This window comes from Pseudophryne corroboree, unplaced genomic scaffold (genome assembly GCF_028390025.1).
Source record: "Pseudophryne corroboree isolate aPseCor3 unplaced genomic scaffold, aPseCor3.hap2 scaffold_980, whole genome shotgun sequence".
NCBI lineage: Eukaryota > Metazoa > Chordata > Amphibia > Anura > Myobatrachidae > Pseudophryne > Pseudophryne corroboree.
This window is the reverse complement of record NW_026970560.1, coordinates 160033-184316: the sequence shown is the minus strand read 5'-3', so window position 1 is coordinate 184316 and position 24284 is coordinate 160033. Positions and strand designations below refer to the sequence as shown.

Sequence of the window (24284 nt, the reverse complement as noted above, 5' to 3'; positions counted from 1 at the left end):
GGCGTGGTCACAGCAGCTGTATGACATCACATTCAGCCGCTGTGATCACAAAAATGGTGGCGGCTTCCTGCGCGCACATACAGTCTGTACCAGCAGGAGGCTACACCATTTTTTATGATCACGCTGAACTGCAGTGCGACTGCAATTACAGCATGGTCAAGAAGGGAGGCGTCATGCTGGGTGGCCATTAGAGATGAGCGGGTTCGGTTCCTCGGAATCCGAACCCGCCCGAACTTCACCCTTTTTTGCACGGGTCCGAGCAGACTCGGATCCTCCCGCCTTGCTCGGTTAACCCGAGCGCGCCCGAACGTCATCATCCCGCTGTCGGATTCTCACGAGACTCGGATTCTATATAAGGAGCCGCGCGTTGCCGCCATTTTCACACGTGCATTGAGATTGATAGGGAGAGGACGTGGCTGGGGTCCTCTCCGTTTAGATTAGAAGATAGAGACGAGTGACATTTGATTTACTACTAATTTGGGGAGCAGTTGAACTTGTCAGGAGTACTCAGTAGTGCAGAGTTTTGCTGATAGTGACCACCAGTTTTATTATTTATAATCCGTTCTCTGCCTGAAAAAAAACGATACACATACCATATCTGTGCTCAGCCTCAGTGTGCTGCATGATATATCATCTATGTATATCTGACTGTGCTGAGTGCTCACTGCTCACACAGCTTAATTGTGGGGGAGACTGGGGAGCAGTTATAGCAGGAGTACAGTGCACACTTTTGCTGCCAGTGTGACCACCAGTATATTGTCTGCCTGAAAAAGTTAAACACTCCTGTGGTGTTTTTTTTTTTTATTCTATAAACGCATTCTGCTGACAGTGTCCAGCAGGTCCGTCATACATTATATTATATAAATATTTACCTGCAGTAGTGTTATATTTTTTTTTTCATCTCTATCATCTTTATCATCTCTATATTAGCAGACGCAGTACGGTAGTCCACGGCTGTGGCTATCTCTGTGTCGTCAGTGCTCGTCCATAATTGTATACCTACCTACCTGTGGTGGGTTTTTTTTTTCTATCTTCTTCATACTAGTAGTTTAGGAGTCTGCTGACAGTGTCCACCAGGTCCATCATTATATTATATACCTACAGTAGTAATATATTTATTATATTATCTATACTAGCAGACGCAGTACGGTAGTCCACGGCTGTGGCTATCTCTGTGTCGTCAGTGCTCGTCCATAATTGTATACCTACCTGTGGTGGGTTTTTTTTTCTATCTTCTTCATACTAGTAGTTTAGGAGTCTGCTGACAGTGTCCACCAGGTCCGTCATTATATTATATACCTACAGTAGTAATATATTTAGTATATTATCTATACTAGCAGACGCAGTACGGTAGTCCACGGCTGTACCTACCTCTGTGTCGTCACTCGTCCATAATTGTATACCTACCTGTGGTGGAGTTTTTTTTCTATCTTCTTCATACTAGTAGTTTAGCAGTCTGCTGACAGTGTCCACCAGGTCCGTCATTATATTATATATACCTACAGTAGTTATATATTTTTTTTTATATCATTAATTATCATCTCTATACTAGCAGACGCAGTATGGTAGGCCACGGCTGTGGCTATCTCTGTGTCGTCAGTGCTCGTCCATAATTGTATACCTACCTACCTGTGGTGGGGTTTTTTTCTATCTTCTTCATACTAGTAGTTTAGCAGTCTGCTGACAGTGTCCACCAGGTCCGTCATTATATTATATATACCTACAGTAGTTATATATATTTTTTTTTTATATCATTAATTATCATCTCTATACTAGCAGACGCAGTACGGTAGTCCACGGCTGTAGCTACCTCTGTGTCGTCAGTCACTCATCATCCATAAGTATACTAGTATCCATCCATCTCCATTGTTTACCTGAGGTGCCTTTTAGTTGTGCCTATTAAAATATGGAGAACAAAAATGTTGAGGTTCCAAAAATAGGGAAAGATCAAGATCCACTTCCACCTCGTGCTGAAGCTGCTGCCACTAGTCATGGCCGAGAAGATGAAATTCCATCAACGTCGTCTGCCAAGGCCGATGCCCAATGTCATAGTACAGAGCATGTAAAATCCAAAACACAAAAGATCAGTAAAAAAAGGACTCAAAAATCTAAATAAAAATCGTCGGAGGAGAAGCGTAAACTTGCCAATATGCCGTTTACCACACGGAGTGGCAAGGAACGGCTGAGGCCCTGGCCTATGTTCATGGCTAGTGGTTCAGCTTCACATGAGGATGGAAGCACTCAGCCTCTCGCTAGAAAAATTAAAAGACTTAAGCTGGCAAAAGCACAGCAAAGAACTGTGCGTTCTTCAAAATCACAAATCCACAAGGAGAGTCCAATTGTGTCGGTTGCGATGCCTGACCTTCCCAACACTGGACGTGAAGAGCATGCACCTTCCACCATTTGCACACCCCCTGCAAGTGCTGGAAGGAGCACCCACAGTCCAGTTCCTGATAGTCAGATTGAAGATGTCAGTGTTGAAGTACACCAGGATGAGGAGGATATGGGTGTTGCTGGCGCTGGGGAGGAAATTGACAAGGAGGATTCTGATGGTGAGGTGGTTTGTTTAAGTCAGGCACCCGGAGAGACACCTGTTGTCCGTGGGAGGAATATGGCCATTGACATGCCTGGTGAAAATACCAAAAAAATCAGCTCTTCGGTGTGGAAGTATTTCAACAGAAATGCGAACAACAGGTGTCAAGCCGTGTGTTGCCTTTGTCAAGCTGTAATAAGTAGGGGTAAGGACGTTAACCACCTCGGGAACATCCTCCCTTATACGTCACCTGCAGCGCATTCATCATAAGTCAGTGACAAGTTCAAAAACTTTGGGTGACAGCGGAAGCAGTCCACTAACCAGTAAATCCCTTCCTCTTGTAACCAAGCTCACGCAAACCACCCCACCAACTCCCTCAGTGTCAATTTCCTCCTTCCCCAGGAATGCCAATAGTCCTGCAGGCCATGTCACTGGCAATTCTGACGAGTTCTCTCCTGCCTGGGATTCCTCCGATGCATCCTTGAGTGTAACGCCTACTGCAGCTGGCGCTGCTGTTGTTGCTGCTGGGAGTCGATGGTCATCCCAGATAACTGAGGCCTTGGCATCCTGGGCGGTGAGAAACGTGGTTCCGGTATCCATCATTACTTCAGAGCCAACTATAGACTTGATTGAGGTACTGTGTCCCCGGTACCAAATACCATCTAGGTTCCATTTCTCTAGGCAGGCGATACCGAAAATGTACACAGACCTCAGAAAAAGACTCACCAGTGTCCTAAAAAATGCAGTTGTACCCAATGTCCACTTAACCACGGACATGTGGACAAGTGGGGCAGGGCAGACTCAGGACTATATGACTGTGACAGCCCACTGGGTAGATGTATTGACTCCCGCCGCAAGAACAGCAGCGGCGGCACCAGTAGCAGCATCTCGCAAACGCCAACTCTTTCCTAGGCAGGCTACGCTTTGTATCACCGCTTTCCAGAATACGCACACAGCTGAAAACCTCTTACGGCAACTGAGGAAGATCATCGCAGAATGGCTTACCCCAATTGGACTCTCCTGTGGATTTGTGGCATCGGACAACGCCAGCAATATTGTGCGTGCATTATATCTGGGCAAATTCCAGCACGTCCCATGTTTTGCACATACCTTGAATTTGGTGGTGCAGAATTATTTAAAAAATGACAGGGGCGTGCAAGAGATGCTGTCGGTGGCCAGAAGAATTGCGGGACACTTTCTGCGTACAGGCACCACGTACAGAAGACTGGAGCAACACCAAAAACGCCTGAACCTGCCCTGCCATCATCTGAAGCAAGAAGTGGTAACGAGGTGGAATTCAACCCTCTATATGCTTCAGAGGATGGAGGAGCAGCAAAAGGCCATTCAAGCCTATACATCTGACCACGATATAGGAGGTAGAATGCACCTGTCTCAAGCGCAGTGGAGAATGATTTCAACGTTGTGCAAGGTTCTGAAACCTTTTGAACTTGCCACACGTGAAGTCAGTTCAGACACTGCCAGCCTGAGTCAGGTCATTCCCGTCATCAGGCTTTTGCAGAAGAAGCTGGAGACATTGAAGGAGGAGCTAAGACAGAGCGATTCCGCTAGGCATGTGGGACTTGTGGATGGAGCCCTTCATTCGCTTAACCAGGATTCACGGGTGGTCAATCTGTTGAAATCAGAGCACTACATTTTGGCCACCGTGCTCGATCCTAGATTTAAAACCTACGTTGTATCTCTCTTTCCGGCAGACACAAGTCTGCAGGGGTTCAAAGACCTGCTGGTGAGAAAATTATCAAGTCAAGTGGAACTTGATCGGTCAACAGCTCCTCCTTCACATTCTCCCGCAATTGGGGGTGCGAGGAAAAGGCTCAGAATTCCGAGCCCACCCGCTGGCGGTGATGCAGGGCAGTCTGGAGCGACTGCTGATGCTGACATCTGGTCCGGACTGAAGGACCTGCCAACGATTACGGACATGTCGTCTACTGTCACTGCATATGATTCTCTCACCATTGAAAGAATGGTGGAGGATTATATGAGTGACCGCATCCAAGTAGGCACGTCAGACAGTCAGTACGTATACTGGCAGGAAAAAGAGGCAATTTGGAGGCCCTTGCACAAACTGGCTTTATTCTACCTAAATTGCCCTCCCACAAGTGTGTACTCCGAAAGAGTGTTTAGTGCCGCCGCTCACCTTGTCAGCAATCGGCGTACGAGGTTACTTCCAGAAAATGTGGAGAAGATGATGTTCATTAAAATGAATTATAATCAATTGCTCCGTGGAGACATTGACCAGCAGCAATTGCCTCCACAAAGTACACAGGGAGCTGAGATGGTGGATTCCAGTGGGGACGAATTGATAATCTGTGAGGAGGGGGATGTACACGGTGATGAATCGGAGGATGATGATGAGGTGGACATCTTGCCTCTGTAGAGCCAGTTTGTGCAAGGAGAGATTAATTGCTTCTTTTTTGGTGGGGGTCCAAACCAACCCGTCATATCAGTCACAGTCGTGTGGCAGACCCTGTCACTGAAATGATGGGTTGGTTAAAGTGTGCATGTCCTGTTTATACAACATAAGGGTGGGTGGGAGGGCCCAAGGACAATTCCATCTTGCACCTCTTTTTTCTTTCATTTTTCTTTGCGTCATGTGCTGTTTGGGGAGTGTTTTTTGGAAGGGCCATCCTGCGTGACACTGCAGTGCCACTCCTAGATGGGCCAGGTGTTTGTGTCGGCCACTTGGGTCGCTGAGCTTAGTCACGCAGCTACCTCATTGCGCCTCTTTTTTTCTTTGCGTCATGTGCTGTTTGGGGAGTGTTTTTTGGAAGGGCCATCCTGCGTGACACTGCAGTGACACTCCTAGATGGGCCAGGTGTTTGTGTCGGCCACTTGGGTCGCTGAGCTTAGTCACACAGCTACCTCATTGCGCCTCTTTTTTTCTTTGCGTCATGTGCTGTTTGGGGAGTGTTTTTTGGAAGGGCCATCCTGCGTGACACTGCAGTGCCACTCCTAGATGGGCAAGGTGTTTGTGTCGGCCACTTGGGTCGCTGAGCTTAGTCACACAGCTACCTCATTGCGCCTCTTTTTTTCTTTGCGTCATGTGCTGTTTGGGGAGTGTTTTTGGAAGGGCCATCCTGCGTGACACTGCAGTGCCACTCCTAGATGGGCCAGGTGTTTGTGTTGGCCACTTGGGTCGCTGAGCTTAGTCACACAGCTACCTCATTGCGCCTCTTTTTTTCTTTGCGTCATGTGCTGTTTGGGGAGTGTTTTTTGGAAGGGCCATCCTGCGTGACACTGCAGTGCCACTCCTAGATGGGCCAGGTGTTTGTATCGACCACTTGGGTCGCTGAGCTTAGTCATCCAGCGACCTCGGTGCAAATTTTAGGACTAAAAATAATATTGTGAGGTGTGAGGTGTTAAGAATAGACTGAAAATGAGTGGAAATTATGGTTATTGAGGTTAATAATACTTTGGGATCAAAATGACTCCCAAATTCTATGATTTAAGCTGTTTTTTAGGGTTTTTTTGAAAAAAACACCCGAATCCAAAACACACCCGAATCCGACAATAAAAATTCGGTGAGGTTTAGCCAAAACGCGTTCGAACCCAAAACACGGCCGCGGAACCGAACCCAAAACCAAAACACAAAACCCGAAAAATTTCTGGTGCACATCTCTAGTGGCCATGCCCTGTCACTGTGCAGGAGCCAGCACCGCTCACACACTAGTCCCCGGTGCAGCCCCCAACCCCCGGGACACCCGGAGCAACAAAATGTAGATTCAGGCCACCAGGCCACGCCCCTACCTATGAAACCATGCCTCCTTTTTACCATTGCGCTGCTTATCTGCGCGCACTGCATTACAATCTCCCTCGCCACCTCTCTGGGTGTCACCAGTGATAGTGACACCTCTGCCATGCTTGTAGCAGCTGGTCCTAAGATCTACGCCTCAAGCCCTGAGTGTTTGCCCTTGTGACTTGTTGATCATCATAGCAAAGCAGATGCTTACAGAAAACTGCAGGGGCTTAGATTGAAAATAAAAAAAATTGATGGGTATAAGGTAGAGAGGAGCGGGTTCGGTTCTCCGAGAACCGAATTCCCCACGAACTCCACGTGGTTTACACTGGTCCGAGGCAGGCTCGGTTGTTCCCGTCTGACTCGGAAAACCTGAACAAGGGAAAATGTCATCATCCCGCTGTCGGATTCTCGCGAGATTCGGATTCCATATAAAGAGCTGCGCGTTGCCGCCATTTTTACTCGTGCATTGAAGAGAGAGCGGAGAGGACGTGGCTATGTTCTCTCAGTGGAAATCTCAATATCAGTGCTCAGTATCAGTGGATACTTATTGCTGCTCAGTAATACTAGTAGTGTGTCTCTCCTGCTCAGTGTCAGTTCTCAGTAGTATCCTCATCAGTGCTCAGTATCACTGCTCATTGTCTTGTGCTGCATTGTTGTGCTCAGCATACTACAGTACATTACTAATAGTCCAGTGCTGCATCTTGCTGCTCAGTGTCAGTTCTAGTATCCTCATCAGTGCTCACTATCACTGCTCATTGCATTGTGGTGTTCTGTATACTACAGTAACATAGTAATATAGTAACATATAGTAACATAGTTTTTGAGGTTGAATAGAGGCAAATTGCCCATCGTGTTCAACCTGTTTTAAGTTGTGATGATTCTACATACTTGCTGAATAATGTTTTATGACAAGTTAGCTACTACAACTCATGTTACCCCCGGATTAACCATGTTGATATTTTAAGTATTATAACCTTGGATAGCTTTTTCATTCAGAAATGTATCCATTCCTTTTTTAAATCCAATTACAGAGTCCGCCATTACCACCTTCCCTGGCAGGGAATTCCACATCCTGATTGCCCTAACAGTGAAGATCATAGTATCTCACCTGGCAGGTAAGTAGGAGTTGGGCCAGAGCTGTGGAGGATTGCTGCTCGGGCACCCCCTGTCAAGTGAAGGAGATCCAACTGAGGCAGCACAAGGGAACTCTCGAAAGAAGAACAAGGCTAGAGGAAGATCTGAGACAAAGAAATCTGACTTTTACCAGAGCTGACCAGAGGAAAGCACAAACACAGTCCCCCACTACCACAAATAATGCAGTCGAGTTTCCCACATTTGGGGAAATCACAGGGGTCAGCATACCCAGAATGCAATGAATGAACCTCACCCTGGGAGAACAATCTTCATGACCATGGTATCGCCTATGCAAAATAAGTATGATTTGGGATAGGGCTGGGGAGGGCAGCTGCTCAGGCACATCTCTGTCAAGTATAGGAGATTCAACTGAGGCAGCACAAGGGAACTCTCATCTGGGGACAACAACTGCAGGGAGAACACATATTTTCAGATGAACATGGGAGGGCAGAAGGCTGCCTAATACTGAAGCACCCCAAACAACAAACCAAATGCAACAACTAGTACAAGCATTCCTGGGGGAAGTTCTGCAGAAGACGGATTTGCATACGGTGATGTCATCCAAGCAGTGGGCCAAAGTTGGCTGGAACCCTCATCTGCATATGAAAAGAGAAAAGGGGTATGCAGGGCATGGCGGCCTTTTGCGGCGCTTGGATGACCCTTAGTTCGCATTAAACACCCCCACCCTCCTACGGTGTGGGGCTCATGTTGACAATGCCCCAGCCCCTGAAGCATTCAAGCTGATTTCTTACAGCAGCTTGGCACTGTAACAGCTCCAGAGCTGCTCTGTAAGGCAAGTAAAAGGGTGTGTAGTTTGCATTGTGCATTGGAAGGCACAAAGTAAGCAGACAGGAGGAGAAGTCAGGATAGTACACAAGGGTATAAAAGGGAGGGGCTCAAGAAAAAAGAAGTGGAAACAGACAGCAAACTAGGCTGGAGAGAGACCTGAGACAAAGAGATCTGAATTATACGAGAGCCGACCAGGGGAAACACAAATTATGCAGTCAAGTTTCCCACATTTGGGGAAATCGCAGGGGCAGCACACCCAGAGTGCAATGGGTGAGCCTTGCCCTGGGAGAAGCACCTTCATGATCATAGTATCTCACCTGGCAGGTAAGTAGGTGTTGGGCTTGAGCTGGGGAGGGTCGCTGCTCGGGCACCCCCCTGTCAAGTGAAGGAGATCCAACTGAGGCAGCACAAGGGAACTCTCGAAAGAAGAACAAGGCTAGAGGAAGATCTGAAACAAAGAAATCTGACTTTTACCAGAGCTGACCAGAGGAAAACACAAACACAGTCCCCCACTACCACAAATAATGCAGTCGAGTTACCCACATTTGGGGAAATCGCAGGGGTCAGCATACCCAGAATGCAATGAATGAACCTCACCCTGGGAGAATAATCTTCATGACCATGGTATCTCCTATGCAAAATAAATATGATTTGGGATAGGGCTGGGGAGGGCCGCTGCTCAGGCACATCTCTGTCAAGTAAAGGAGATTCAACTGAGGCAGCACAAGGGAACTCTCATCTGGGGACAACAACTGCAGGGAGAACACATATTTTCAGATGAACATGGGAGGGCAGAAGGCTGCCTAATACTGAAGCACCCCCAAACAACAAACCAAATGCAACAACTAGTGCAAGCATTCCTGGGGGAAGGCCTGCCGCAGATGGATTTGCATATGGTGATGTCATCCAAGCAGTGGGTCAAAGTTGGCTTCAACCCTCGTCTGGATATGAAAAGAGAAAAGGGGCGTGCAGGGCATGGCGGCCTTTTGCGGCGCTTGGATGACCCTTAGTTTGCATTAAACACCCCCACCCTCCTTCGGTGTTGGTCTCATGTTGGCCATGCCCCAGCCCCTGAAGCATTCAAGCTGATTTCTTGCAGCAGCTTGGCACTGTAACAGCTCCAGAGCTGCTCTGTAAGGCAAGTAAAAGGGTGTGGGCCCTGCAGCACTACCTGTAGTTTGCATTGTGCATTGGAAGGCACAAAGTAAGCAGAGAGGAGGAGAAGTCAGGATAGTGCACAAGGGTATAAAAGGGAGGGGCTCAAGAAAAAAGAAGTGGAAACAGACAGCAAACTAGGCTGTAGAGAGACCTGAGACAAAGAGATCTGAATTATACGAGAGCCGACCAGGGGAAACACAAATTCTGCAGTCAAGTTTCCCACATTTGGGGAAATCGCAGGAGCAGCACACCCAGAGTGCAATGGGTGAGCCTTGCCCTGGGAAAAGCACCTTCATGATCATAGTATCTCACCTGGCAGGTAAGTAGGAGTTGGGCTAGAGCTGGGGAGGGTCGCTGCTCGAGCATCCCCCTGTCAAGTAAAGGAGATTCAACTGAGGCAGCACAAGGGAACTCTCATCTGGGGACAACAACTGCAGGGAGAACACATATTTTCAGATGAACATGGGAGGGCAGAAGGCTGCCTAATACTGAAGCACCCCCAAACAACAAACCAAATGCAACAACTAGTGCAAGCATTCCTGGGGGAAGGCCTGCAGCAGATGGATTTGAATATGGTGATGTCATCCAAGCAGTGGGTCAAAGTTGGCTTCAACCCTCGTCTGCATATGAAAAGAATAAAGGGGTGTGCAGGGCATGGCGGCCTTTTGCGGCGCTTGGATGACCCCTAGTTCGCATTAAACACCTCCACCCTCCTTCGGTGTGGGGCTCATGTTGGCTATGCCCCAGCCCCTGGAGCATTCAAGCTGATTTCTTGCAGCAGCTGGGCACTGTAACAGCTCCAGAGCTGCTCTGTAAAGCAAGTAAAAGGGTGTGGGCCCTGCAGCACTACCTGTAGTTTGCATTGTGCGTTGGAAGGCACAAAGTAAGCAGACGGGAGAAGTCAGGATAGTGCACAAGGGTATAGAAGGGAGGGGCTCAAGAAAAAGTAGTGGAAACAGACAGCAAACTAGGCTGGAGAGCGACCTGAGACAAAGAGATCTGAATTATATGAGAGCCGACCAGGGGAAACACAAATTATGCAGTCAAGTTTCCCACATTTGGGGAAATCGCAGGGGCAGCACACCCAGAGTGCAATGGGTGAGCCTTGCCCTGGGAGAAGCATCTTCATGATCATAGTATCTCACCTGGCAGGTAAGTAGGAGTTGGGCTAGAGCTGGGGAGGGTCGCTGCTCGGGCACCCCCCTGTCAAGTGAAGGAGATCCAACTGAGGCAGCACAAGGGAACTCTCGAAAGAAGAACAAGGCTAGAGGAAGATCTGAGACAAAGAAATCTGACTTTTACCAGAGCTGACCAGAGGAAAGCACAAACACAGTCCCCCACTACCACAAATAATGCAGTTGAGTTTCCCACATTTGGGGAAATCACAGGGGTCAGCATACCCAGAATGCAATGAATGAACCTAACCCTGGGAGAACAATCTTCATGACCATGGTATCTCCTATGCAAAATAAGTATGATTTGGGATAGGGCTGGGGAGGGCCGCTGCTCAGGCACATCTCTGTCAAGTAAAGGAGATTCAACTGAGGCAGCACAAGGATCTCTCATCTGGGGACAACAACTGCAGGGAGAACACATATTTTCAGATGAACATGGGAGGGCAGAAGGCTGCCTAATACTGAAGCACCCCCAAACAACAAACCAAATGCAACAACTAGTGCAAGCATTCCTGGGGGAAGGCCTGCCGCAGATGGATTTGCATATGGTGATGTCATCCAAGCAGTGGGTCAAAGTTGGTTCAAACACCTTTGCAAAGTTCTATAAGTTTGATACCCTGGCTGAGGAGGACCTCCTGTTTGCTCAATCGGTGCTGCAGAGTCATCCGCACTCTCCTGCCCGTTTGGGAGCTTTGGTATAATCCCCATGGTCCTTACGGAGTCCCCAGCATCCTCTAGGACGTAAGAGAAGATAAGATTTTAAACCTACCGGTAAATCTTTTTCTCGTAGTCCGTAGAGGATGCTGGGTGCCCGTCCCAAGTGCGGTCTACTTCTGCAAGACTTGTATATAGTTATTGCTTACATAAGGGTTATATGTTAGTTTTCATCGGTCTTGGACTGATGCTATGTTGTTTTCATACTGTTAACTGGGTAGTATATCACAAGTTATACGGTGTGATTGGTGTGGCTGGTATGAATCTTGACCTTGGATTAACAAAAATCCTTTCCTCGTACTGTCCGTCTCCTCTGGGCACAGTTTCTCTAACTGAGGTATGGAGGAGGGGCATAGAGGGAGGAGCCAGTGCACACCCAGATCTAAAGTCTTTCTTAAAGTGCCCATGTCTGCTGCGGAGCCCGTCTATCCCCCATGGTCCTTACGGAGTCCCCATCATCCTCTACGGACTACGAGAAAAAAAAATTACCGGTAGGTTTAAAATGTTATTTTTTTCTCTGCAACCCACTGCTAAATTGTGCTTCCTAGCTGTTTTTTATAAAATCACTTAATTAAATCTAACTCTGATTACGTCAGAGAAGGCCAGGTACCCTACACCATAAGAGGGGGTTTGAAATTTTGACTTGTCTACTTAAAGATCACCAAAATCTGATGACAAGGTCAATTACATCCCTGGGTGGGATTGAACCACCAACCTTTTGGTTAATAGCCCATGTAAGTGCAAGAAATCCTGAAGCACTCACTCATCATGGGAAAGTACCAATGTGTTTCTTACAAAAATTCTCCAGATTATTGACTTTTTAAAGTTTTTCTAGGAAACGTTCTAGATGAATGATTATTAGCCTTTGTCAGTATTGACTTTTGCAAGGTGTCTCTGTGGCGCAATCGGTTAGCATGTTTGGCTATTAACCAAAAGGTTGGTGGTTCAATCCCACCCAGGGATGTAATTGACCTTGTAATCAGATTTTGGTGATCTTTAAGTAGACAAGTCAAAATTTCAAAAACCCCCCTTATGGTGTAGGGTACCTGGCCTTCTCTGATGTAATCAGAGTTAGATTTGATTAAGTGATTTTATAAAAAAACAGCTAGGAAACACAATTTAGCAGTGGGTTGCAGAGAAAAAAAAATATGCTGGCAGAAAAGTCCAATTGAGTGATTAAACAGCTCTTCATTTTCTGATTTTATGTTTATGCTAACAAATTTGCTCTCTGAAAAGTGTCCACAAAGCCAAGTCTCTGATTAACACCTTTGTAGGAATGGTTTTTCACCTATTACTGAAATAAACTTGCTTCATTGGAAAGGCATCAAAGATGCATCCTCATTTCAATGTCTACTGAAATAATACAGGTTGACACCAGGAAACGTCACTGCATCCTTGCTGCTTCCTCACGGGGAAGTCTGTTTAATGTGAAAACAAGGTGATATCTAATCAGCACACAGGTAAGGAATTAAGAAAATCTTTCTTTATGGGTGAAGATGTTTCTCACAAATTGTTGTCCCAATGCATCATTGAAATTCAAGATGGAAGATGATTTTCATATATCACTTGTACATTTTGCATTGCTCTTCTGGTGACAATGTAGTTTGTTTTTGTCAATTACCATTTCAGTAATAGGGTAAAGAAAATTAAGTGGATTTTTTAAAGAAAACAATGCTGTCAATATACTATTAAAACAAATTAAAATGATAAAAGTTATTGTACTTTAAGTAAAAATAAAAGAGCCAAAATATCAATCCCAGTTTTTGATTACTTTAATTATAAAAAAAAAAATGCACATAGCAGTGGATAGTTTCGATCAATCGACCTCTGGGTTATGGGCCCAGCATGCTTCCATTGCACTACTCTGCTGCTCATGGAAGTGTAAGAGATCCTGAAGACTAAATTGATTAAAGGCCTAAAAGTACTGGACTATAAGGAAAGACTTACTAGGCTGAATATTTATACACTAGAAAAGAGGTGCCTAAGAGGAGATATTATTAATATCTTCAAATATGTAAAGATACATAACAAAGAGTTATCAGAGGAATTATTTATTAAAAGAACACGTGGTCACTCGCTGCGACTGGAGGAAAGTTCAGAACGCAATGGAGGAAAGGTTTCTTCACTGTTAGGGCAATCAGGATGTGGAATTCCCTGCCAGGGAAGGTGGTAATGGCGGACTCTGTAATTGGATTTAAAAAAGGAATGGATACATTTCTGAATGAAAAAGCTATCCAAGGTTATAATACTTAAAATATCAACATGGTTAATCCGGGGGTAACATGAGTTATAGTAGCTAACTAGTCATAAAACATTATTCAGCAAGTATGTAGAATCATCACAACTTAAAACAGGTTGAACACGATGGGCAATCTGCCTCTATTTAACCTCAAAAACTATGTTACTATGTTATTGTAGTATACAGAACACCACAATGCAATGAGCAGTGATAGTGAGCACTGATGAGGATACTAGAACTGACACTGAGCAGCAAGATGCAGCACTGGACTATTAGTAATGTACTGTAGTATGCTGAGCACCACAATGCAGCACAAGACAATGAGCAGTGATACTCAGCACTGATGAGGATACTACTGAGAACTGACACTGAGCAGGAGAGACACACTACTAGTATTACTGAGCAGCAATAAGTAACCACTGATACTGAGCACTGATATTGAGATTTCCACTGAGAGAACATAGCCACGTCCTCTCCGCTCTCTCTTCAATGCACGAGTAAAAATGGCAGCAACGCGCAGCTCTTTATATGGAATCCGAATCTCGCGAGAATCCGACAGCGGGATGATGACATTTTCCCTTGTTCAGGTTTTCCGAGTCAGGCGGGAACAACCGAGCCTGCCTCGGACCAGTGTAAACCACGTGGAGTTCGTGGGGTATTCGGTTCTCGGAGAACCGAACCCGCTCCTCTCTACCTTATACCCATCAATTTTTTTATTTTCAATCTAAGCCCCTGCAGTTTTCTGTAAGCATCTGCTTCGCTATGATGATCAACAAGTCACAAGGGCAAACACTCAGGGTTTGAGGCGTAGATCTTAGGACCAGCTGCTACAAGCATGGCAGAGGTGTCACTATCACTGGTGACACCCAGAGAGGTGGCGAGGGAGATTGTAATGCAGTGCGCGCAGATAAGCAGCGCAATGGTAAAAAGGAGGCATGGTTTCATAGGTAGGGGCGTGGCCTGGTGGCCTGAATCTACATTTTGTTGCTCCGGGTGTCCCGGGGGTTGGGGGCTGCACCCGGGGACTAGTGTGTGAGCGGTGCTGGCTCCTGCACAGTGACAGGGCATGGCCACCCAGCATGACGCCTCCCTTCTTGACCATGCTGTAATTGCAGTCGCACTGCAGTTCAGCGTGATCATAAAAAATGGTGTAGGCTCCTGCTGGTGCAGACTGTATGTGCGCGCAGGAAGCCGCCACCATTTTTGTGATCACAGCGGCTGAATGTGATGTCATACAGCCGCTGTGACCACGCCCCCTGTGTCTCCTCCGTTGCAGACCCCATTTTGAAGCCTTGCCCCCGCACCGCTCCATCCCTGACTTGGAAATGGAGTGTTGCTGACCCACCTCTCCCCCCCTTCCCCGCCCCGATTGACAGGCAGAGGCGATCACATTCTCTGCGGGGTGCCGCAGAAAATGCAGGCACATGCGTATGCTCTTAGCAATTTTTGCAGTTGGATCGCTTATTGTGATTGCAATCCAACCTGAATCAGGCCCTATTACCTATCACAATGCGCTGCGGGCAGTACAAAATTGGGTTAATATAGGAGAAAAACCCCCAGACCTGTGCTCCTTAACTGTACCTGGTGGCTAGTGGAGCGGCTGCCCAGTAATCAGTGTCCACCGCAGTGCGCACACGGCCCACCCCCTACGGCCTCGCTCCCCTTCATCAGCGGCCTCGTGATCCGGAAGGGTGGTGTGTGTGTGACTGACCTTAGGATGAAACCGGAGCCTCCGCTGCAGTGACCCAGCAACCAGGGCACGGGAGTATATAGCGCCGCTGGGAGTGATGAAGCTGCAGTAAAGATGTCTATTAGACCTAGCCTGCTGCAGCCCTTGTAGATTCTCATAAAACAAGTTCTTCTTTTCTTGTCAAAATTAATAGCTAAGAATAGGCTGCCTGAGGCAGGCCCCTGTTAATTGGCCTGCTACTGAAGGCACCAACTACAAACTGAGCTCCCTGTTCATGGAAGCGGGGTTATAGAGGAGAATGCACTGAGCTTCTTGGGAACAGTCAAAAGCTTTGAGCCGGTTGGTGCCTCAGATCAAGATCCTACTCTACACCCCAATGTGAATCCTTGTGGAGTCCAGTGTACCCCACAGAAGAAATTAATGTGTCACACCCATTGGCAGCAACCTTAGAATAGCTGCTGACGGGCACAATTGAGAAAGGAAGGGGGGGGGGGGACATTTGAATCCAGCACATAGATGCAATTCAAATATGTAATTTGTACCTTCCTATTTTAAAATATAATGGATGAACCTCACCCTGTGAGAACAATCTTCATGATCAAGAGATCTAATATGTAAAATAAGTATGAGTTGGGATAGGGCTGGGGAGGGTGGCAGCTCGGGCAGCCCCTCCCCCGTCAAGTTAAGGAGATTCAACTGAGGAAGCACAAGGGAACTCTCGTCTGGGGACAACAACTGCAGGGAGACCACATCTTTTCAGATGAACATGGGAGGGCGGAAGGCTGCCTAATACTGAAGCACCATCAAATATCAAACCATATCCAACAACTAGTACAAGCATTCCTGGGGGAAGGTCTGCAGCAGACGGATTTGCATACGGTGATGTCATCCAAGCAGTGGGCCAAAGTTGGCTGGAACCCTCATCTGCATATAAAAAGAGAAAAGGGGCATGCAGGGCATGGCGGCCTTTTGCAGTGCTTGGATGACCCCTAGTTCGCATTAAACACCCCCACCCTCCTTTGGTGTGGGGCTCATGTTGGCCATGCCCCATCCCCTGAAGCATTCATGCTGATTTCTTGCAGCAGCTGGGCACTGTAACAGCTCCAGAGCTGCTCTGTAAGGCAAGTAAAAGGGTGTGGGCCCTGCAGCACCACCTGTAGTTCGCATTGTGCGTTGGAAGGCACAAAGTAAGCAGACGGGAGGAGAAGTCAGGATAGTACACAAGGGCATCCTTTTCTCTTAGTCCGTAGAGGATGCTGGGGTCACATTAAGAACCATGGGGTATAGACGGGATCCGCAAGAGACATGGGCACTTTAAGACTTTCAAAGGGTGTGAACTGGCTCCTCCCTCTATGCCCCTCCTCCAGACTACAGTTATAGGAACTGTGCCCAGGGAGACGGACATTTCGAGGAAAGGATTTATTGTTAAACTAAGGTGAGCATCTTACCAGCTCACACCTTAAGCATGCCGCAGAACGTGGCATTCAACAGAACACAAGCCAACGGCATGAACAATTGCAGCAAAAAGCTGACCAGAACCGTAACACAACATGTGTATAACCACAAGTAATAACTGCAGACACAGTATGGACTGGGACGGGTGCCCAGCATCCTCTACGTACTAAGAGAAAAGGATTTACCGGTAGGTATTAAAATCCTATTTTCTCATACGAACTAGAGGATGCTGGGGTCACATTAAGAACCATGGGGTTATACCAAAGCTCTTGAACGGGTGGGAGAGTGCGTACGACTCTGCAGCACCGAATGACCCAACTTGAGGTTATCATCAGCCAAGGTATCAAACTTGTAAAACTTAGCAAAAGTGTTTACTAAATAGCTGCTCGGCAAAGTTGCAATGCCGAGACTCCCCGACCAGCTGCCCAGGATGAACCCACCTTTCTAGTAGAATGGGTCTTCACCTAATTCAGTAACGGCAATCCTGCCGTGGAATGAGCATGCTGAATCTTACCACAGATCCAGCGCATAATGGTCTGCATGGAAGCAGGACACCCAATCATGTTGGGAGCATACAGGACAAACAGAGCCTCTGTTTTCCTAATCTGAACCGTTCTGGTGACATAAATTTTCAAAGTTCTGACCACAGCCAGAGACTTTGACTCAACGAAGGTGTCAGTGGCCAAAGGCACCATGTGGAAAGATGAACCACCTTCGGCAGAAATTGTTGACGTGTCCTCAATTCTGCTCTATCTTCATGAAAGATCAAATAAAGGCTCTTGTGATACTGCATGGTTTGTACTGTTTTCCATGTGCTCCCAGATCTTTCAAGCAAGTAGCATGGTCAAGAAAGTTCTGTTTGAAAAGAAACAAACATTTACTGTCATTGTTATGCAAATAAACTTACATTAAAGCTAACAAGAAAGCACACTCGTTCTGTCTTTAAACTGATAAAAGAAACCCCAATAATATGGGGCATGCAAAAATTGAGATAAAACTCAGTTTTGCTCCTCTCCACGGAAATCTTTAATAAAAGGCGAAATATTTGTTAGTTCTGAAGAGAAACCAGAGCATGACCAAGATTCCACCTGTCGCCTGAGTGCCATGCCAGCAGTTCTCATTCAGCTCAAAGTGAGCACCCAATTTGAATGAAAGAAAGCAGATTTCTCACCAGGCTTCCCCTTGCTATAAACATGGTTTGTACTCTTTTCCATGTGCTCCCAGATCTTTCAAACAATTAGTGTGGTCAAGAAAGTTCTGTTTGAAAAGAAACAAACATTTACTGTCATTTCTATGCAAATGAGCTTACATTAAAGCACACTCATTCTATCTTTAAACCGATAAAAGAAACCCCAAAAAGATGGGGCATGCAAAAATTGAGATAAAACTCGGTTTTGCTCCTCTCCACGGAAATCTTTAGTAAAAGGCGAAAGATTTGTTCGTTCTGAAGAGAAACCAGAGCATGACCAAGATTTTTATCTGAAAATATGTGTTCTCCCTGCAGTTGTTGTCCCCAGATGAGAGTTCCCTTGTGCTGCCTCAGTTGAATCTCCTTTACTTGACAGGGGGATGCTCGAGCAGCGACCCTCCCCAGCTCTAGCCCAACTCCTACTTACCTGCCAGGTGAGATACTATGATCATGAAGGTGCTTCTCCCAGGGCAAGGCTCACCCATTGCACTCTGGGTGTGCTGCTTCTGCGATTTCCCCAAATGTGGGAAACTTGACTGCATAATTTGTGTTTCCCCTGGTCGGCTCTCGTATAATTCAGATCTCTTTGTCTCAGGTCTCTCTCCAGCCTAGTTTGCTGTCTGTTTCTACTTCTCTTTTCTTGAGCCGCTCCCTTCTATGCCCTTGCGCACTATCCTGACTTCTCCCGTCTGCTTACTTCGTGCCTTCCAACGCACAATGCAAACTACAGGTAGTGCTGCAGGACCCACACCCTTTTACTTGCCTTACAGAGCGTCTCTGGAGCAGTTACAGTGCCCAGCTGCTGCAAGAAATCAGCTTGAATGCTTCAGGGGCTGGGGAATAGCCAACATGAGCCCCACACCGAAGGAGGGTGGAGGTGTGTAATGCGAACTAGGGGTCATCCAAGCGCCGCAAAAGGCCGCCATGCCCTGCACGCCCCTTGTCTCTTTTCATATGCAGACGAGTGTTGAAGCCAACTTTGACCCACTGTTTGCATGACATCACCATATGCAAATCCATCTGCTGCAGGCCTTCCCCCAGGAATGCTTGCACTAGTTGTTGCATTTGGTTTGTTGTTTGGGGGTGCTTCAGTATTAGGCAGCCTTCTGCTCTCCCATGTTCATCTGAAAATATGTGTTCTCCCTGCAGTTGTTGTCCCCAGATGAGAGTTCCCTTGTGCTGCCTCAGTTGAATCTCCTTTACTTGACAGAGATGTGCCTGAGCAGCGGCCCTCCCCAGCCCTATCCCAAATCATACTTATTTTGCATAGGCGATACCATGGTCATGAAGATTGTTCTCCCAGGGTGAGGTTCATTCATTGCATTCTGGGTATGCTGACCCCTGTGATTTCCCCAAATGTGGGAAACTCGACTGCATTATTTGTGGTAGTGGGGGACTGTGTTTGTGCTTTCCTCTGGTCAGCTCTGGTAAAAATCAGATTTCTTTATCTCAGATCTTCCTCTAGCCTTGTTCTTCTTTCGAGAGTTCCCCTGTGCTGCCTCAGTTGGATCTCTTTCACTTGACAGGGGGGTGCCCGAGCAGCGACCCTCCCCAGCTCTAGCCCAACTCCTACTTACCTGCCAGGTGAGATACTATGATCATGAAGGTGCTTCTCCCAGGGCAAGGCTCACCCATTGCACTCTGGTTGTGCTGCCCCTGTGATTTCCCCAAATGTGGGAAACTTGACTGCATAATTTGTGTTTCCCTTGGTCGGCTCTCGTATAATTCAGATCTCTTTGTCTCAGGTCTCTCTCCAGCCTAGTTTGCTGTCTGTTTCCACTTCTCTTTTCTTGAGCCGCTCCCTTCTATGCCCTTGCGCACTATCCTGACTTCTCCCGTCTGCTTACTTCGTGCCTTCCAACGCACAATGCAAACTACAGGTAGTGCTGCAGGGCCCACACCCTTTTACTTGCCTTACAGAGCAGCTCTGGAGCAGTTACAGTGCCCAGCTGCTGCAAGAAATCAGCTTGAATGCTTCAGGGGCTGGGGCATAGCCAACATGAGCCCCACACCGAAGGAGGGTGGAGGTGTGTAATGCGAACTAGGGGTCATCCAAGCGCCGCAAAAGGCCGCCATGCCCTGCACGCCCCTTTTCTCTTTTCATATGCAGACGAGGGTTGAAGCCAACTTTGACCCACTGCTTGGATGGCATCACCATATGCAAATCCATCTGCTGCAGGCCTTCCCCCAGGAATGCTTGCACTAGTTGTTGCATTTGGTTTGTTGTTTGGGGGTGCTTCAGTATTAGGCAGCCTTCTGCCCTCCCATGTTCATCTGAAAATATGTGTTCTCCCTGCAGTTGTTGTCCCCAGATGAGAGTTCCCTTGTGCTGCCTCAGTTGAATCTCCTTTACTTGACTAAGATGTGCCTGAGCAGCGGCCCTCCCCAGCCCTATCCCAAATCATACTTATTTTGCATAGGAGAGACCATGGTCTTGAAGATTGTTCTCCCAGGGTGAGGTTCATTCATTGCATTCTGGGTATGCTGACCCCTGTGATTTCCCCAAATGTGGGAAACTCAACTGCATTATTTGTGGTAGTGGGGGACTGTGTTTGTGCTTTCCTCTGGTCAGCTCTGGTAAAAGTCAGATTTCTTTGTTTCAGTTCTTCCTCTAGCCTTGTTCTTCTTTCGAGAGTTCCCTTGTGCTGCCTCAGTTGGATCTCCTTCACTTGACAGGGGGGTGCCCGAGCAGCGACCCTCCCCAGCTCTAGCCCAACTTCTACTTACCTGCCAGGTGAGATACTATAATCATGAAGGTGCTTCTCCCAGGGCAAGGCTCACCCATTGCACTCTGGATGTGCTGCCCCTGCGATTTCCCCAAATGTGGGAAACTTGACTGCATAATTTGTGTTTCCCCTGGTCGGCTCTCGTATAATTCAGATCTCTTTGTCTCAGGTCTCTCTCCAGCCTAGTTTGCTGTCTGTTTCCACTTCTCTTTTCTTAAGCCGCTCCATTCTATGGCCTTGCGCACTATCCTTACTTCTCCCGTCTGCTTACTTTGTGCCTTCCAATGCACAATGCAAACTACAGGTAGTGCTGCAGGGCCCACACCCTTTTACTTGCCGTACAGAGCAGCTCTGGAGCTGTTACAGTGCCCAGCTACTGCAAGAAATCAGCTTGAATGCTTCAGGGGCTGGGGCATAGCCAACATGAGCCCCACACCAAAGGAGGGTGGAGGTGTTTAATGCGAACTAGGGGTCATCCAAGCGCCGCAAAAGGCCGCCATGCCCTGCACGCCCCTTTTCTCTTTTCATATGCAGACGAGGGTTGAAGCCAACTTTGACCCACTGCTTGGATGACATCACCATATGCAAATCCATCTGCTGCAGGCCTTCCCCCAGGAATGCTTGCACTAGTTGTTGCATTTGGTTTGTTGTTTGGGGGTGCTTCAGTATTAGGCAGCCTTCTGCCCTCCCATGTTCATCTGAAAATATGTGTTCTCCCTGCAGTTGTTGTCCCCAGATGAGAGTTCCCTTATGCTGCCTCAGTTGAATCTCCTTTACTTGACAGAGATGTGCCTGAGCAGCGGCCCTCCCCAGCCCTATCCCAAATCATACTTATTTTGCATAGGAGATACCATGGTCATGAAGATTATTCTCCCAGTGTGAGGTTCATTCATTGCATTCTGGGTATGCTGACCCCTGTGATTTCCCCAAATGTGTGAAACTCGACAGCATTATTTGTGGTAGTGGGGGACTGTGTTTGTGTTTTCCTCTGGTCAGCTCAGGTAAAAGTCAGATTTCTTTGTCTCAGATCTTCCTCTAGCCTTGTTCTTCTTTCGAGAATTCCCTTGTGCTGCCTCAGTTGGATCTCCTTCACTTGACAGGGGGGTACCCGAGCAGCGACCCTCCCCAGCTCTAGCCCAACTCCTACTTACCTGCCAGGTGAGATACTATGATCACGTAGGTGCTTCTCCCAGGGCAAGGCTCACCCATTGCACTCTGGGTGTGTTGCTCCTGCGATTTCCCCAAATGTGGGAAACTTGACTGCATAATTTGTGTTTCCCCTGGTCGGCTCTCGTATAATTCAGATCTCTTTGTCTCAGGTCTCTCTCCAGCCTAGTTTGCTGTCTGTTTCCTCTTCTCTATTCTTAAGTGCCTTCCAATGCACAATGCAAACTACAGGTAGTGCTGCAGGGCCCACACCCTTTTACTTGCCGTACAGAGCAGCTCTGGAGCTGTTACAGTGCCCAGCTGCTGCAAGAAATCAGCTTGAATGCTTCAGGGGCTGGGGCATAGCCAACATGAGCCCCACACCGAAGGAGGGTGGGGGTGTTTAATGCGAACTAAGGGTCATCCAAGCGCCGCAAAAGGCCGCCATGCCCTGCATACCCCTTTTCTCTTTTCATATGCAGATGAGGGTTCCAGCCAACTTTGGCCCACTGCTTGGATGACATCACCGTATGCAAATCCGTCTTCTGCAGAACTTCCCCCAGGAATGCTTGTACTAGTTGTTGCATTTGGTTTGTTGTTTGGGGGTGCTTCAGTATTAGGCAGCCTTCTGCCCTCCCATGTTCATCTGAAAATATGTGTTCTCCCTGCAGTTGTTGTCCCCAGATGGGAGTATCCTTGTGCTGCCTCAGTTGAATCTCCTTTACTTGACAGAGATGTGCCTGAGCAGCGGCCCTCTCCAGCCCTATCCCAAATCATACTTATTTTGCATAGGAGATACCATGGTCATGAAGATTGTTCTCCGAGGGTGAGGTTCATTCATTGCATTTTGGGTATGCTGACCCCTGTGATTTCCCCAAATGTGGGAAACTCGACTGCATTATTTGTGGTAGTGGGGGACTGTGTTTGTGCTTTCCTCTGGTCAGCTCTGGTAAAAGTCAGATTTCTTTGTCTCAGATTTTCCTCTAGCCTTGTTCTTCTTTGAGAGTTCCCTTGTGCTGCCTCAGTTGGATCTCCTTCACTTGACAGGGGGGTACCCGAGCAGCAACCCTCCCCAGCTCTAGCCCAACTCCTACTTACCTGCCAGGTGAGATACTATGATCATGAAGGTGCTTCTCCCAGGGCAAGGCTCACCCATTGCACTCTGGGTGTGCTGCTCCTGCGATTTCCCCAAATGTGGGACACTTGACTGCATAATTTGTGTTTCCCCTGGTCGGCTCTCGTATAATTTAGATCTCTTTGTCTCAGGTCTCTCTCCAGCCTAGTTTGCTGCCTGTTTCCACTTCTCTTTTCTTGAGCCGCTCCCTTCTATGCCCTTGCGCACTATCCTGACTTCTCCCGTCTGCTTACTTTGTGCCTTCCAACGCACAATGCGAACTACAGGTAGTGCTGCAGGGCCCACACCCTTTTACTTGCCTTACAGAGCAGCTCTGGAGCTGTTACAGTGCCCAGCTGCTGCAAGAAATCAGCTTGAATACTTCAGGGGCTGGGGCATAGCCAACATGAGCCCCACACCGAAGGAGAATGGAGGTGTTTAATGCGAACTAGGGGTCATCCAAGCGCCGCAAAAGGCCGCCATGCCCTGCATAACCCTTTTCTCTTTTCATATGCAGATGAGGGTTCCAGCCAACTTTGGCCCACTGCTTGGATGACATCACCGTATGCAAATCCGTCTTCTGCAGACCTTCTCCCAGGAATGCTTTTACTAGTTGTTGCATTTGGTTTGTTGTTTGGGGGTGCTTCAGTATTAGGTAGCCTTCTGCCCTCCCATGTTCATCTGAAAATATGTGTTCTCCCTGCAGTTGTTGTCCCCAGATGAGAGTTCCCTTGTGCTGCCTCAGTTGAATCTCCTTTACTTGACAGAGATGTGCCTGAGCAGCGGCCCTCCCCAGCCCTATCCCAAATCATACTTATTTTGCATAGGAGATACCATGGTCATGAAGATTGTTCTCCCAGGGTTAGGTTCATTCATTGCATTCTGGGTATGCTGACCCCTGTGATTTCCCCAAATGTGGGAAACTCAACTGCATTATTTGTGGTAGTGGGGGACTGTGTTTGTGCTTTCCTCTGGTCAGCTCTGGTAAAAGTCAGATTTCTTTGTCTCAGATCTTCCTCTAGCCTTGTTCTTCTTTCGAGAGTTCCCTTGTGCTGCCTCAGTTGGATCTCCTTCACTTGACAGGGGGGTGCCCGAGCAGCGACCCTCCCCAGCTCTAGCCCAACTCCTACTTACCTGCCAGGTGAGATACTATGATCATGTAGGTGCTTCTCCCAGGGCAAGGCTCACCCAATGCACTCTGGGTGTGCTGCCCCTGCGATTTCCCCAAATGTGGGAAACTTGACTGCATAATTTGTGTTTCCCCTGGTCGGCTCTCATATAATTCAGATCTCTTTGTCTCAGGTCTCTCTCCAGCCTAGTTTGCTGTCTGTTTCCACTTCTTTTTTCTTAAGCCCCTCCCTTCAATACCCTTGTGGACTATCCTGACATCTCCTCCTGTCTGCTTACTTTGTGCCTTCCAATGCACAATGCAATCTACAGGTAGTGCTGCAGGGCCCACACCCTT

The 24284-nt window shown here is 47.6% G+C and overlaps 17 non-coding genes and 3 pseudogenes across 17 annotated transcripts; 12 read left to right on the top strand and 8 right to left on the bottom strand.

Moving 5' to 3' along the window:
* Positions 1–7564: 7564 nt before the first annotated feature.
* On the bottom strand, positions 7565–7728 carry LOC135048674 (U1 spliceosomal RNA). The gene has a single exon (XR_010240492.1). It is a non-coding gene; the product is annotated as a U1 spliceosomal RNA (small nuclear RNA).
* Positions 7729–8382: 654 nt separating this feature from the next.
* On the bottom strand, positions 8383–8545 carry LOC135048550 (U1 spliceosomal RNA). Its single transcript, XR_010240398.1, has one exon. It is a non-coding gene; the product is annotated as a U1 spliceosomal RNA (small nuclear RNA).
* Positions 8546–8697: 152 nt separating this feature from the next.
* On the bottom strand, positions 8698–8861 carry LOC135048531 (U1 spliceosomal RNA). The gene has a single exon (XR_010240379.1). It is a non-coding gene; the product is annotated as a U1 spliceosomal RNA (small nuclear RNA).
* A 674-nt stretch (positions 8862–9535) lies between these two features.
* Positions 9536–9698, bottom strand: LOC135048583 (U1 spliceosomal RNA). The gene has a single exon (XR_010240421.1). It is a non-coding gene; the product is annotated as a U1 spliceosomal RNA (small nuclear RNA).
* Positions 9699–10389: 691 nt separating this feature from the next.
* Positions 10390–10531, bottom strand: LOC135048563 (U1 spliceosomal RNA; annotated as a pseudogene).
* Positions 10532–10683: 152 nt separating this feature from the next.
* LOC135048638 (U1 spliceosomal RNA) lies at positions 10684–10847 on the bottom strand. Its single transcript, XR_010240458.1, has one exon. It is a non-coding gene; the product is annotated as a U1 spliceosomal RNA (small nuclear RNA).
* A 1303-nt stretch (positions 10848–12150) lies between these two features.
* On the top strand, positions 12151–12224 carry TRNAN-AUU (transfer RNA asparagine (anticodon AUU)). Its single transcript has one exon. It is a non-coding gene; the product is annotated as a tRNA-Asn (tRNA).
* Positions 12225–17602: 5378 nt separating this feature from the next.
* LOC135048648 (U5 spliceosomal RNA) lies at positions 17603–17718 on the bottom strand. The gene has a single exon (XR_010240468.1). It is a non-coding gene; the product is annotated as a U5 spliceosomal RNA (small nuclear RNA).
* A 274-nt stretch (positions 17719–17992) lies between these two features.
* LOC135048632 (U5 spliceosomal RNA) lies at positions 17993–18108 on the bottom strand. The gene has a single exon (XR_010240453.1). It is a non-coding gene; the product is annotated as a U5 spliceosomal RNA (small nuclear RNA).
* Positions 18109–18252: 144 nt separating this feature from the next.
* LOC135048571 (U1 spliceosomal RNA) lies at positions 18253–18415 on the top strand. The gene has a single exon (XR_010240414.1). It is a non-coding gene; the product is annotated as a U1 spliceosomal RNA (small nuclear RNA).
* Positions 18416–19086: 671 nt separating this feature from the next.
* LOC135048673 (U1 spliceosomal RNA) lies at positions 19087–19250 on the top strand. The gene has a single exon (XR_010240491.1). It is a non-coding gene; the product is annotated as a U1 spliceosomal RNA (small nuclear RNA).
* A 152-nt stretch (positions 19251–19402) lies between these two features.
* LOC135048600 (U1 spliceosomal RNA) lies at positions 19403–19565 on the top strand. The gene has a single exon (XR_010240432.1). It is a non-coding gene; the product is annotated as a U1 spliceosomal RNA (small nuclear RNA).
* A 671-nt stretch (positions 19566–20236) lies between these two features.
* Positions 20237–20400, top strand: LOC135048659 (U1 spliceosomal RNA). Its single transcript, XR_010240479.1, has one exon. It is a non-coding gene; the product is annotated as a U1 spliceosomal RNA (small nuclear RNA).
* Positions 20401–20552: 152 nt separating this feature from the next.
* LOC135048596 (U1 spliceosomal RNA) lies at positions 20553–20715 on the top strand. Its single transcript, XR_010240428.1, has one exon. It is a non-coding gene; the product is annotated as a U1 spliceosomal RNA (small nuclear RNA).
* A 671-nt stretch (positions 20716–21386) lies between these two features.
* Positions 21387–21550, top strand: LOC135048542 (U1 spliceosomal RNA). The gene has a single exon (XR_010240390.1). It is a non-coding gene; the product is annotated as a U1 spliceosomal RNA (small nuclear RNA).
* Positions 21551–21702: 152 nt separating this feature from the next.
* LOC135048591 (U1 spliceosomal RNA) lies at positions 21703–21865 on the top strand. The gene has a single exon (XR_010240424.1). It is a non-coding gene; the product is annotated as a U1 spliceosomal RNA (small nuclear RNA).
* Positions 21866–22480: 615 nt separating this feature from the next.
* Positions 22481–22644, top strand: LOC135048655 (U1 spliceosomal RNA). Its single transcript, XR_010240475.1, has one exon. It is a non-coding gene; the product is annotated as a U1 spliceosomal RNA (small nuclear RNA).
* Positions 22645–22795: 151 nt separating this feature from the next.
* Positions 22796–22937, top strand: LOC135048579 (U1 spliceosomal RNA; annotated as a pseudogene).
* Positions 22938–23629: 692 nt separating this feature from the next.
* Positions 23630–23793, top strand: LOC135048626 (U1 spliceosomal RNA). The gene has a single exon (XR_010240447.1). It is a non-coding gene; the product is annotated as a U1 spliceosomal RNA (small nuclear RNA).
* A 152-nt stretch (positions 23794–23945) lies between these two features.
* LOC135048603 (U1 spliceosomal RNA) lies at positions 23946–24087 on the top strand (annotated as a pseudogene).
* The last annotated feature ends 197 nt before the right edge of the window (positions 24088–24284 follow it).